An 8,485-nucleotide genomic window follows, 5' to 3' on the forward strand; every position below is an offset into this window, starting at 1 on the left:
GACCTCACTCAACACCCAAGCATGTGCTGTCTTTCTGCCTCATTGGTAGGGATGCTCTAAGGCTGGAGTGGTGTACCTTTACCAAAGTCTACTCATTACGAGTTTTCCCCTTTGTAACTGGTAAGTAAAGAGATTATTATGAGATTATGAAATATCAGATTTTCATCCACCAGAGTTAGCATCCATGGATGATTCTTCTCAAAATTAGTTATCAGCATAATGGTTACCGAATGGTGGCTTTTAGCTGAGCACGGTGGCACACACCTGTAATCTCCTAAGTCTTGGGAGACTGAGATAGGAGAATCACAGGTTTGAGGACAGTCTCAGCAACTTAGACCCTGTTTCAAAATAAAAAAACCAAAAAGGTCTAGAAATGTAATTCAGAAATAGAATACCTGTGGGCTCATTCCTCAGAACCAAAATTTACTACTGATTAAAAATGAGAGATAAATAAACAGATGAAGATAAAATAAAACTCTTCTATAAATCAGAACATAATTTCGTATTAAAGGAATTATGAGTTTAGAAAATAACCAGGCTCTGAGCTTTCCCACCAAACAGGCCATGTTTTACAGAGGCCTTAGTATTCCTTGATGTCCCCACCCACCAGTGCCACAGGAGAACCTAGAGTGAGCGCTACAAGCATCGTTGGCCTGATGGATGGGTTGGGGAGGGCAGGACAGGGGCAGGAGAAGAGGCTCCTAGGGTCATCCCTACACAGACACAAGACATATGGTGTTGGTGAAGCCAGAGTCAGGATGCCACCCAGTCAGGATGAGGACCACAACTCCTTTCATGAAGAAGCCTCAAGCCTTGCCAGCATTCATGGCCAAGTTCACACGGAGGTCTACATCCTCAGTCCCGGCTTCCTGGACCAGGTCCTTGCACAGCACAGCGAAGATGCTACAGTTGCAGGTGGGCCTGGAGAGCTGTCTGCCAGTTCCATGTCACAGCAATGTCGGGAGCTCATCAGGTATTTGGCCATCTGGTGAGCAGACCTGCCATACTACCTGCCATACTTGGTGAGGAGATTATGGTCCCCCTGTAGCCCTTGAAAGAGGCCTCCACGGTGCCAGGGCAGTGGCTTCCGTGGGGTTGCTGGTAATGGGCACCTCAAATAATTGCAGAGCTCCTCGAATAATTGCAAATGGTAGATGGCAGCCTCTGCCTCACGGGCAATCATGTGCTGCATGGGAACAACCTCCAGAGGGCAGTCCCCTTTGGTTGTTTCCCCAGACAGCTTGGTGCAGTCAGTTCCATCCAGGACCACATTGGCCACATCACTGCCCTCAGCCCACGTGGGCTGGGGCTTCTGGGTCAAGCTTTCCAGCATGTGCACGCCACAGACAACTTCCTGGCTCAGGTGCACTGTTCAGTCATCATCTTCTGAGTGGGGAAGACCTTCTCAGTGCCCAGGTCACCAGAAGCCACCAGCATTCCATTGTTGACCTTCAGCATCTCATCAAATATCCAAACTCTTTCATGGTTCTTGCTCTGACGGATAGTCTCGATGTTCTTTCTCTCTTCTCCCAGGACCTTTCTAACTTTGTGGACATCAGCCGCCTTGCAGATGAAAGACTCAAACACCATGTCTACATCCTGCTCTACCCCAAACTTCAGAACCTGGGTGTCTTTCTCTGACACAGCAGCAGGTCCACAGCAGAAGCTTCACACCCTTCTTGCTGCACAGGGAGCCACTGTTTTCCACTCTGTTATGAGGAAGTCAGCACCTTTCTTTTTCCCCTGCAGGGAGATGTGCTCATCATCCACGTAGATTCACCAGTATTTGCAAAAGTTCTGGTCGTCCAGCCATGGGACGTTCTCGTCACACTTGATGTTGGTACTATTCACGGGGATGTTAAGAGTGGCTTCCTTCTTCAGCTCTCCTGCTGCAGTGCCGCTGCCTGGATGAACCAGTTCAGATCTCAGGTCCTCTGGTGGCCAGAGTCATAGTAACTAACCGGTAGAGGATGGGGACAGAAGCAAAGCTTTCTGTGTCTGTGCACACATTCTTGATGACCTCTGCAGTTCAGATGAGCCACATTCATCCCAGAATTAGTCACTTCCTTCAACGTTTCCACCAATTGGGAAGCTGGACCAATGGGACAGATGATCCCGGCCATGGTGGGTGGGGAGTCAACGTCCAGGGGACTCCTGTTCTCCAGGAGCAGATCAGCCATAGCCGCGTGCCCCTGCTGGGTCTGAAGGAAGGCAGCCCCTGCTTCCCTGCGGGCCTTCTGTGGACTCAGAGGCACCAGCATAGAGGTCAGGAGGCTCCGGCCACGCAGCTCCTCTCATGGAAGGCATGCTGTTGAAGAGAAGTGGTGGTGGCCAGCATCCTTGTCTTCTGCATCCCAAAGGGAAAGATTATAACATCAAGAATAATATCTGCAGTTTGGGGTTCTTGTTTATATTTATACACTCTTTCTACACACACACACACACACACACACACACACACACACACACACACATCCTTTGTCAGAAAAAAAAGACTGATTGCTTTTATTTCCTGCTTTCTGGGCTTATGAAAATATAAATAAGAGTTGAATTCTATAAGTCTATCAATATATATTCTGTTTGAGATGATCGTGTGATTTTACTCATTTCAATTGTTAATGTGACTTGTAATCATTGACTTCTCTTTTTAAAACCACCTAAAATTTAAATACACACACATTCAGAAAAATTTTAAAATACAAATACAGAACAGTACAGAATAGTGAGTATAAATAATAAGAACAGTGACTACAAACGGAACCATGCTTATAAAAATAGCCAAGTGAAGAAACAAAATATTGCCCCCCCTTCCCCGGTACCACTAAATTAGAAGCATTGCCCTAACTTTTATAGTAAATTACTTTGCTTACCTTTCTTTATAATTTGTCCAACTACATACCTGTTTCTTTTCCTTTCCTCTGGGTGGATGAGGAGGGTACTAGGGATTGAATTCAGGAACACTCTACCTCCAAGCTACACCGTAGATCTTTTTATTTATTTATTTATTTATTTATTTATTTATTTATTTATTTATTGAAACAGGGCCTTGCTAGGTTACTGAGTCTTTCTATATTGCTGAGGCTGGTCTTGAACCTGTGATCTTTCCTTCACAGCCTTCCAAGTACTGGAATTACAGGTATATGCCAGCATACCCATCCCACATATACATTTCTAAATAATAAAATTTAATTTAGGGATGTTTTTGTTCTCTTGGTGTTTTGTTTTCACTAGAATTTTTTTTTTTTTGCAGTACCAGAGATGGAACTCAGAGGCATTGTACCTCCAAGCTACACCCTCAGCTCTATTATTTAAGATTTTTTTTGTTTAAACAGGTTCTCATTGAGTTGTGAAGGGCCTCGCTAAGCAGCTGAGGCTGTCTGTAACCAGCGATCCTCCGGTCTCTCCCTCCCGAATGCTGGGAGGCAGAGTACGCCACCATCCCTGGACCAGATTTTTTTAATCACTTTGTCTCTTCTCCATTTCTATTTTAATAATTGACAAGAAGATTACAGCCTACACCCTTAACTTCTTAAAGTCTAAATTATGAAGAAAGGAGTTCAAATATTTTCAACCTAAAGAAAGGGTGCGTGTTTGAGGAGACAGGTTTAACCTGATTTAAACATTACACAATTTATATACAAGCATGGAAACATCACATGGTACCTAATAAATATGTATAATTTTATGTTTTTATGCATCATTTAAATTTAAATTTTTAAAAAGTCTAAGTTGAATAATATCTCTTTTTTTTTCAAGTTATGGAGATTTAATGAACTACACTCCCAGCCATTTTATTTTTTTATTCTTAAAGAGGATTCATTAGGTTGCTAAAAGTCCTGCCAAGTCGCTGAGGCTGGCCTAGAATATGCAATCCTCCTGTCTCAGCCTGCCAAGAGCTGGGATTACAGGCATGCACTGGCACACCCGGCAACAGTATCTTTGCCCTCCTTCTGGATATTACTACTACCTTATAACACTATGACACTATTCCTTCATGCCCAATTTATATGGTACATTTTATAATTTAGTTCTCTTTATGTAGATGTTTTATTAATTTTATTATAAAATAAAATGTACATGCAGCAAAGCACAGACAAAATCATTATAATAATTTAACAAATTATTATGAAATGCACATCTATAAAACCACCCCCATCATAAAATGGAACATAGCCGTCACTTAGAAACTTATTTTGTGCATCATCCAAACCACTAATCCTCTTCAAAGGTAAACAACAGCCTGATATGTATAGCAATCACTTCTTGATTTTCTTATGGCTTTACCACAAAGCTTTCTTCTTTAAGCTCTACACTGAAGTTTTAGCTGATTTTTAATTTTATGTAAGTGGAATTTTACATATTATTTTTCATGTTTCATTTCTTTTTATTGACATCATGTGTGTGTTTCAACCCATGTTGTTGCATATTTGTAATTAATTCATTTTAATTTCTTCCTGAATTTATCTATCCTGTCAGACAAATAAATGCATTACATTAAGTTGTTCATGGTTGGGGTTATTATGGGTAATGCTTCTATAAACATTCTTCTACATGGCTCACGGTGCACCGTGGAGAACCCTCCTCACGGGCTGGGGACTGAGGAATGGAGGAAAAAGAGAAAGTAAAGAAGGACATGGGGGACCTGAAGCTGGGCAGCACAACAGGTGTTTATTAGGCAGCACTGCTGCATATTTATACCATTCAGAAATACCGAGAACTCTTGCCAGGCGTGGTGGCGCACACTTGTAATCCCCGCGCTTGGGAGGCGGAGACAGGAGGATCCTGCAGGCTCGAAGCCAGCGAGAACCTGTTTCCAAATAAAATATAAAAAAATAGGTCTAGGAGTGTAGCCGAAGGTAAAAGGGTTTCATCCCCAGTACCACCAAAAATAAAAAGAAAAAAAAGGAATACCGAGAACTCTTTAGCCCACAACATCAGCAAAACATACCAAGCATACACAGTAAGTTCTCATAAAAGCATACCTGGCGCCAACAAGCCTTCTCAAAGCACAAGCCAGGGTAGAGGTTCTTCTGGGCAGAGTAGACAGCTAGGAGCTTATCAGGCAGAATATGTACAGACTTAAGGATGTGACCACTTAGACAAAGCAATGGGGAAGTGAAACAAGACATCCACGCTAAACGTAGCCTGAGTAACAAGGCCTAAGATGAACTCCCGAGAGCAGCCTGCTCTTCTTCCCGCAACAAAGGGCTCAGGGAGAGACAGCAGACTCTGCGACCAGCCGGTCAGCACTCTGCTCGCCAGCAGTGCACACATACATTTCAGTCTCAGAATGAAATGACTCAGTAACTTATTTCCGCTTTGATATCCCCAAACTGCTTTCTTAAGGCAGCTGCACTCGTTTATACTCTCAGCATCCCATTGCTTCACATTCTTGCTAGCACTTGTTATCATGATTCTTCCTAATTTTAACCATTCTGGTGGGTGTGCTGAGGCATTTTGCTGTTTTAATTTGCTTATCAATAATTTTTTGTGTGTGTGGTACTGGGGTTCCTGGAAGCCCTTCTACCCCCGGGCTGCACTGCCAGACCTATTTTATACTTTTTTTTATTTTTAGAAACAGGGTCTCTTAAGCCAGCGAGGCTGGCTTCGAACCAGCGCGATCCTCTTGTCTCCGCCTCCCAAGCGCGGGGATTACAGCGTGCACCACCACGCCTGGCTGCTTATCAGTAATTCTAATGAGCCAGGCGTGGTGGCACACGCCTGTAATCCCAGAATTCAGGAGGCTGAGATCGCAGGATCACGGTTCGCAGACAGCCTCAGCTACTTAGGCCTTTGCAACTCAGTGAGACCCTGTTTAAAAATAAAGAATAAAAAGTAGGGCTGAAGGTATAGCTCGGAGGTAGAATGTCCCTGGGTTCCATCCCCAGAACAATAATGATGATGATGATGAGGAGGAGGAGGAGGAGGAGGAGGATGAAAACAAGGCTCTGTGTATTTGAGTGCCCTCTTTTGCGGAGGACCTGTTTGTTTTTTGACTATTTTTCTTTTTATTTCTTTTTTCCTTTCTTTCTTCTCCTCTTCCTCTGCCTCCTCTTCCTCCTCCTCCTCTTCCTCTTCCTTCTCCTTCTTCTTTTGCAGTACTGGAGATGGAATTTAGGAGCATTCTACATCTAAGCTACACCCGCAGCCCAACTTTTTATTATTTCAAAACAGGGTCTCACTGAGTTGCAAATGGTCTCACTAAGTAGCTGAGGCTGTCTGCAAATCACGACCCTCCTGTCTCAGCCTCCCGAATGCTGGGATTACAAGCATACACCACCACGCCTGGCTTCTCTTGACTATTTTTCTATTGGTTTATTTTTCACCATATTCAGTGTGTGTGTGTGTGTGTGTGTGTGTGTGTGTGTTACTGGGGGATTGAATCCAGGGGCATTCAACTTCCAAGATACACCTTTAGTTGTTTTTTATTTTCTGTTTCAAAACAAGGCCACATTAGGTTGCCGAGAATCTTGCTAAATTGCTGAGGCTGGTCTCAAACCTGTGATCCTCCTATCTTCTCCTCCCAACTACTGGGATTACATACAGGTGCTACCACATCAGTCTTTATCATACTGATTTTAAGAATGCTATATTCTAGGATGTGAGACACATCTCACTTTTCCTATACATAACTTTGGTAAGAACTAGTCTACGATTCCACCAGATGCAAAGGATCCTGGGAATGTGGCATAACACACAGGAAGAAGAGAAATGAATTTTCTGAGCACTCAGCATCAATGTTATTATTTAACAATCAAAACCCATCTCTCTGTTTTCCACAATTGTGAACTTTTATTTCATAAAGTACGTGACTTTTTCCCAATAATTTTCTTCATCTATTGAAAAAAACTGTTATAAAATTCTCTTGGCTATCATGTCTGACGAAGTCTTCTCTGATCACTGCTTCCACACTTGATTTGGCTTGGTCCTCATAACTTCCACAGGTTGTCCCCAACCCCTACTGAATGTACACTCTGTTTTTCAGAATAAGAAATAAACATTTCCTTGGCCCCAAATGCAGAGAGCTGAACCAACAGATGTTTTTGTGGTTATGAAGCATTAGGTTCATGAGAGCAACTAGTACGTATGTAGACCTTCATTTCCTCCAATTCCTGGCAGGTCAATTTTTTTCTGTCCCCTGTTCAGAGAGCGTTTGTTTCATGTTGATTCATTCCTTCATCAGATGAGAGAGAGAATGAATGCTGGATGTCCTGCACCACTCAAGATACTTGAAATACATTGATGAAGACAATGTACTCAAGACATTTATATTCTATAGGATGTAGGGGTCAGGGGATGAACACAGACAAGCAGTTGGCTTATAACAAATAAAATATATAGTATTCTAGAAAATGAAAGTGCATAGAAATAAAAAATTCGAGCCCAGTTAAGTCTAGGAATGCTGAGGGAATACGGAGTGGGTCATAGTAGATGTAATGGGTGTTGAAGTTCTCTAATTGTAAAGAAGGTAGTGGGGATAGGCCTCACTGAAAAAGTTGGATTTATCCAAGAAATAATAGTAACTTCTATAGAAATATTTAGTGTATTGATGTTCATGATACTACAATTTTGTTTTAATATTTATTTATTTATTTTTTGTGGTACTGGGGTTCCTGGAAACCTTCTACCTCCGGGATACACTCCCAGACCTATTTTATATTTTTTATTTGGAAACAGGGTCTCTTAAGCCAGCGAGGCTGGCTTCCAACCTGCGCGATCCTCCTGTCTCCGCCTCCCAAACGCAGGAATTACAAGCATGTGCCACCACACCCGGCTTAATATTTATTTTTAACTGTTACTGTGGTTTAAAAAAATGTCCAGTTTTTGACCCTTGATTGGACCCTGAAAAGCAGAAAGCAGAAAAAAAGAGGCATAGGTTCTTGCCTACTTTGTGAGCGATTAATATATATGTAGATCTGTACTTCCTGCAGCTCCTGAAATGTCTTAGTAGTCCTTCTCTCTATAGGACCTCAGGATATGATGTCTACAACAATAATTATTCCTTGATACAAAATTGTGAAGAAACAATTTTATTTGGCAAATATGGTAGTGAGGCTAAACTTTCTCAAGTGGCCTACCCTAAAAATAAAATCTTGCATACTTTGGGTTGGGACTATTGATAAAAATTGGTCTCAAGGATTTCCAAGATACACTTGGCCTGGTAAATGTTTCTTATTTTTATAGATTGCCCCTCCTAAAAAGCTTCAATAAGATGAGCAAGATGACTTTATCATCATCACGATTCATTTTCTCATTTAGACGCAAGGTCCTTGGTACATTGGGAAACCTGCCTCCACAAACATGAGGCAAGATAAATTTCTACCTGTATAGGTTACTTAACTACCATCTCTGAGGTATACATCCACTTTTCAATGTTCTCCCATATGATGCTAAGGCTAGGACTCTGCAAACTGCATTGCCCGGGCTCTTGTTTTGTTAAGTTCTGCCAATAAGAGACCTAGGAAGGTAGAGAGAAGGAACTTCC

At 42.2% G+C, this 8,485-nt stretch overlaps 1 pseudogene across 1 annotated transcript; it reads right to left on the reverse strand.

Annotated features, from left to right (window-relative positions):
* Positions 1-713: 713 nt before the first annotated feature.
* Positions 714-1,776, reverse strand: LOC308266400 (pyruvate kinase PKM-like; annotated as a pseudogene). The gene has a single exon. The product of its transcript is annotated as a pyruvate kinase PKM-like (transcript).
* Between the last annotated feature and the right edge of the window lie 6,709 nt (positions 1,777-8,485).

Source organism: Muscardinus avellanarius (assembly GCF_963383645.1).
Source record: "Muscardinus avellanarius genome assembly, chromosome: 1".
In the NCBI taxonomy this organism is placed as follows: Eukaryota; Metazoa; Chordata; class Mammalia; order Rodentia; family Gliridae; genus Muscardinus; species Muscardinus avellanarius.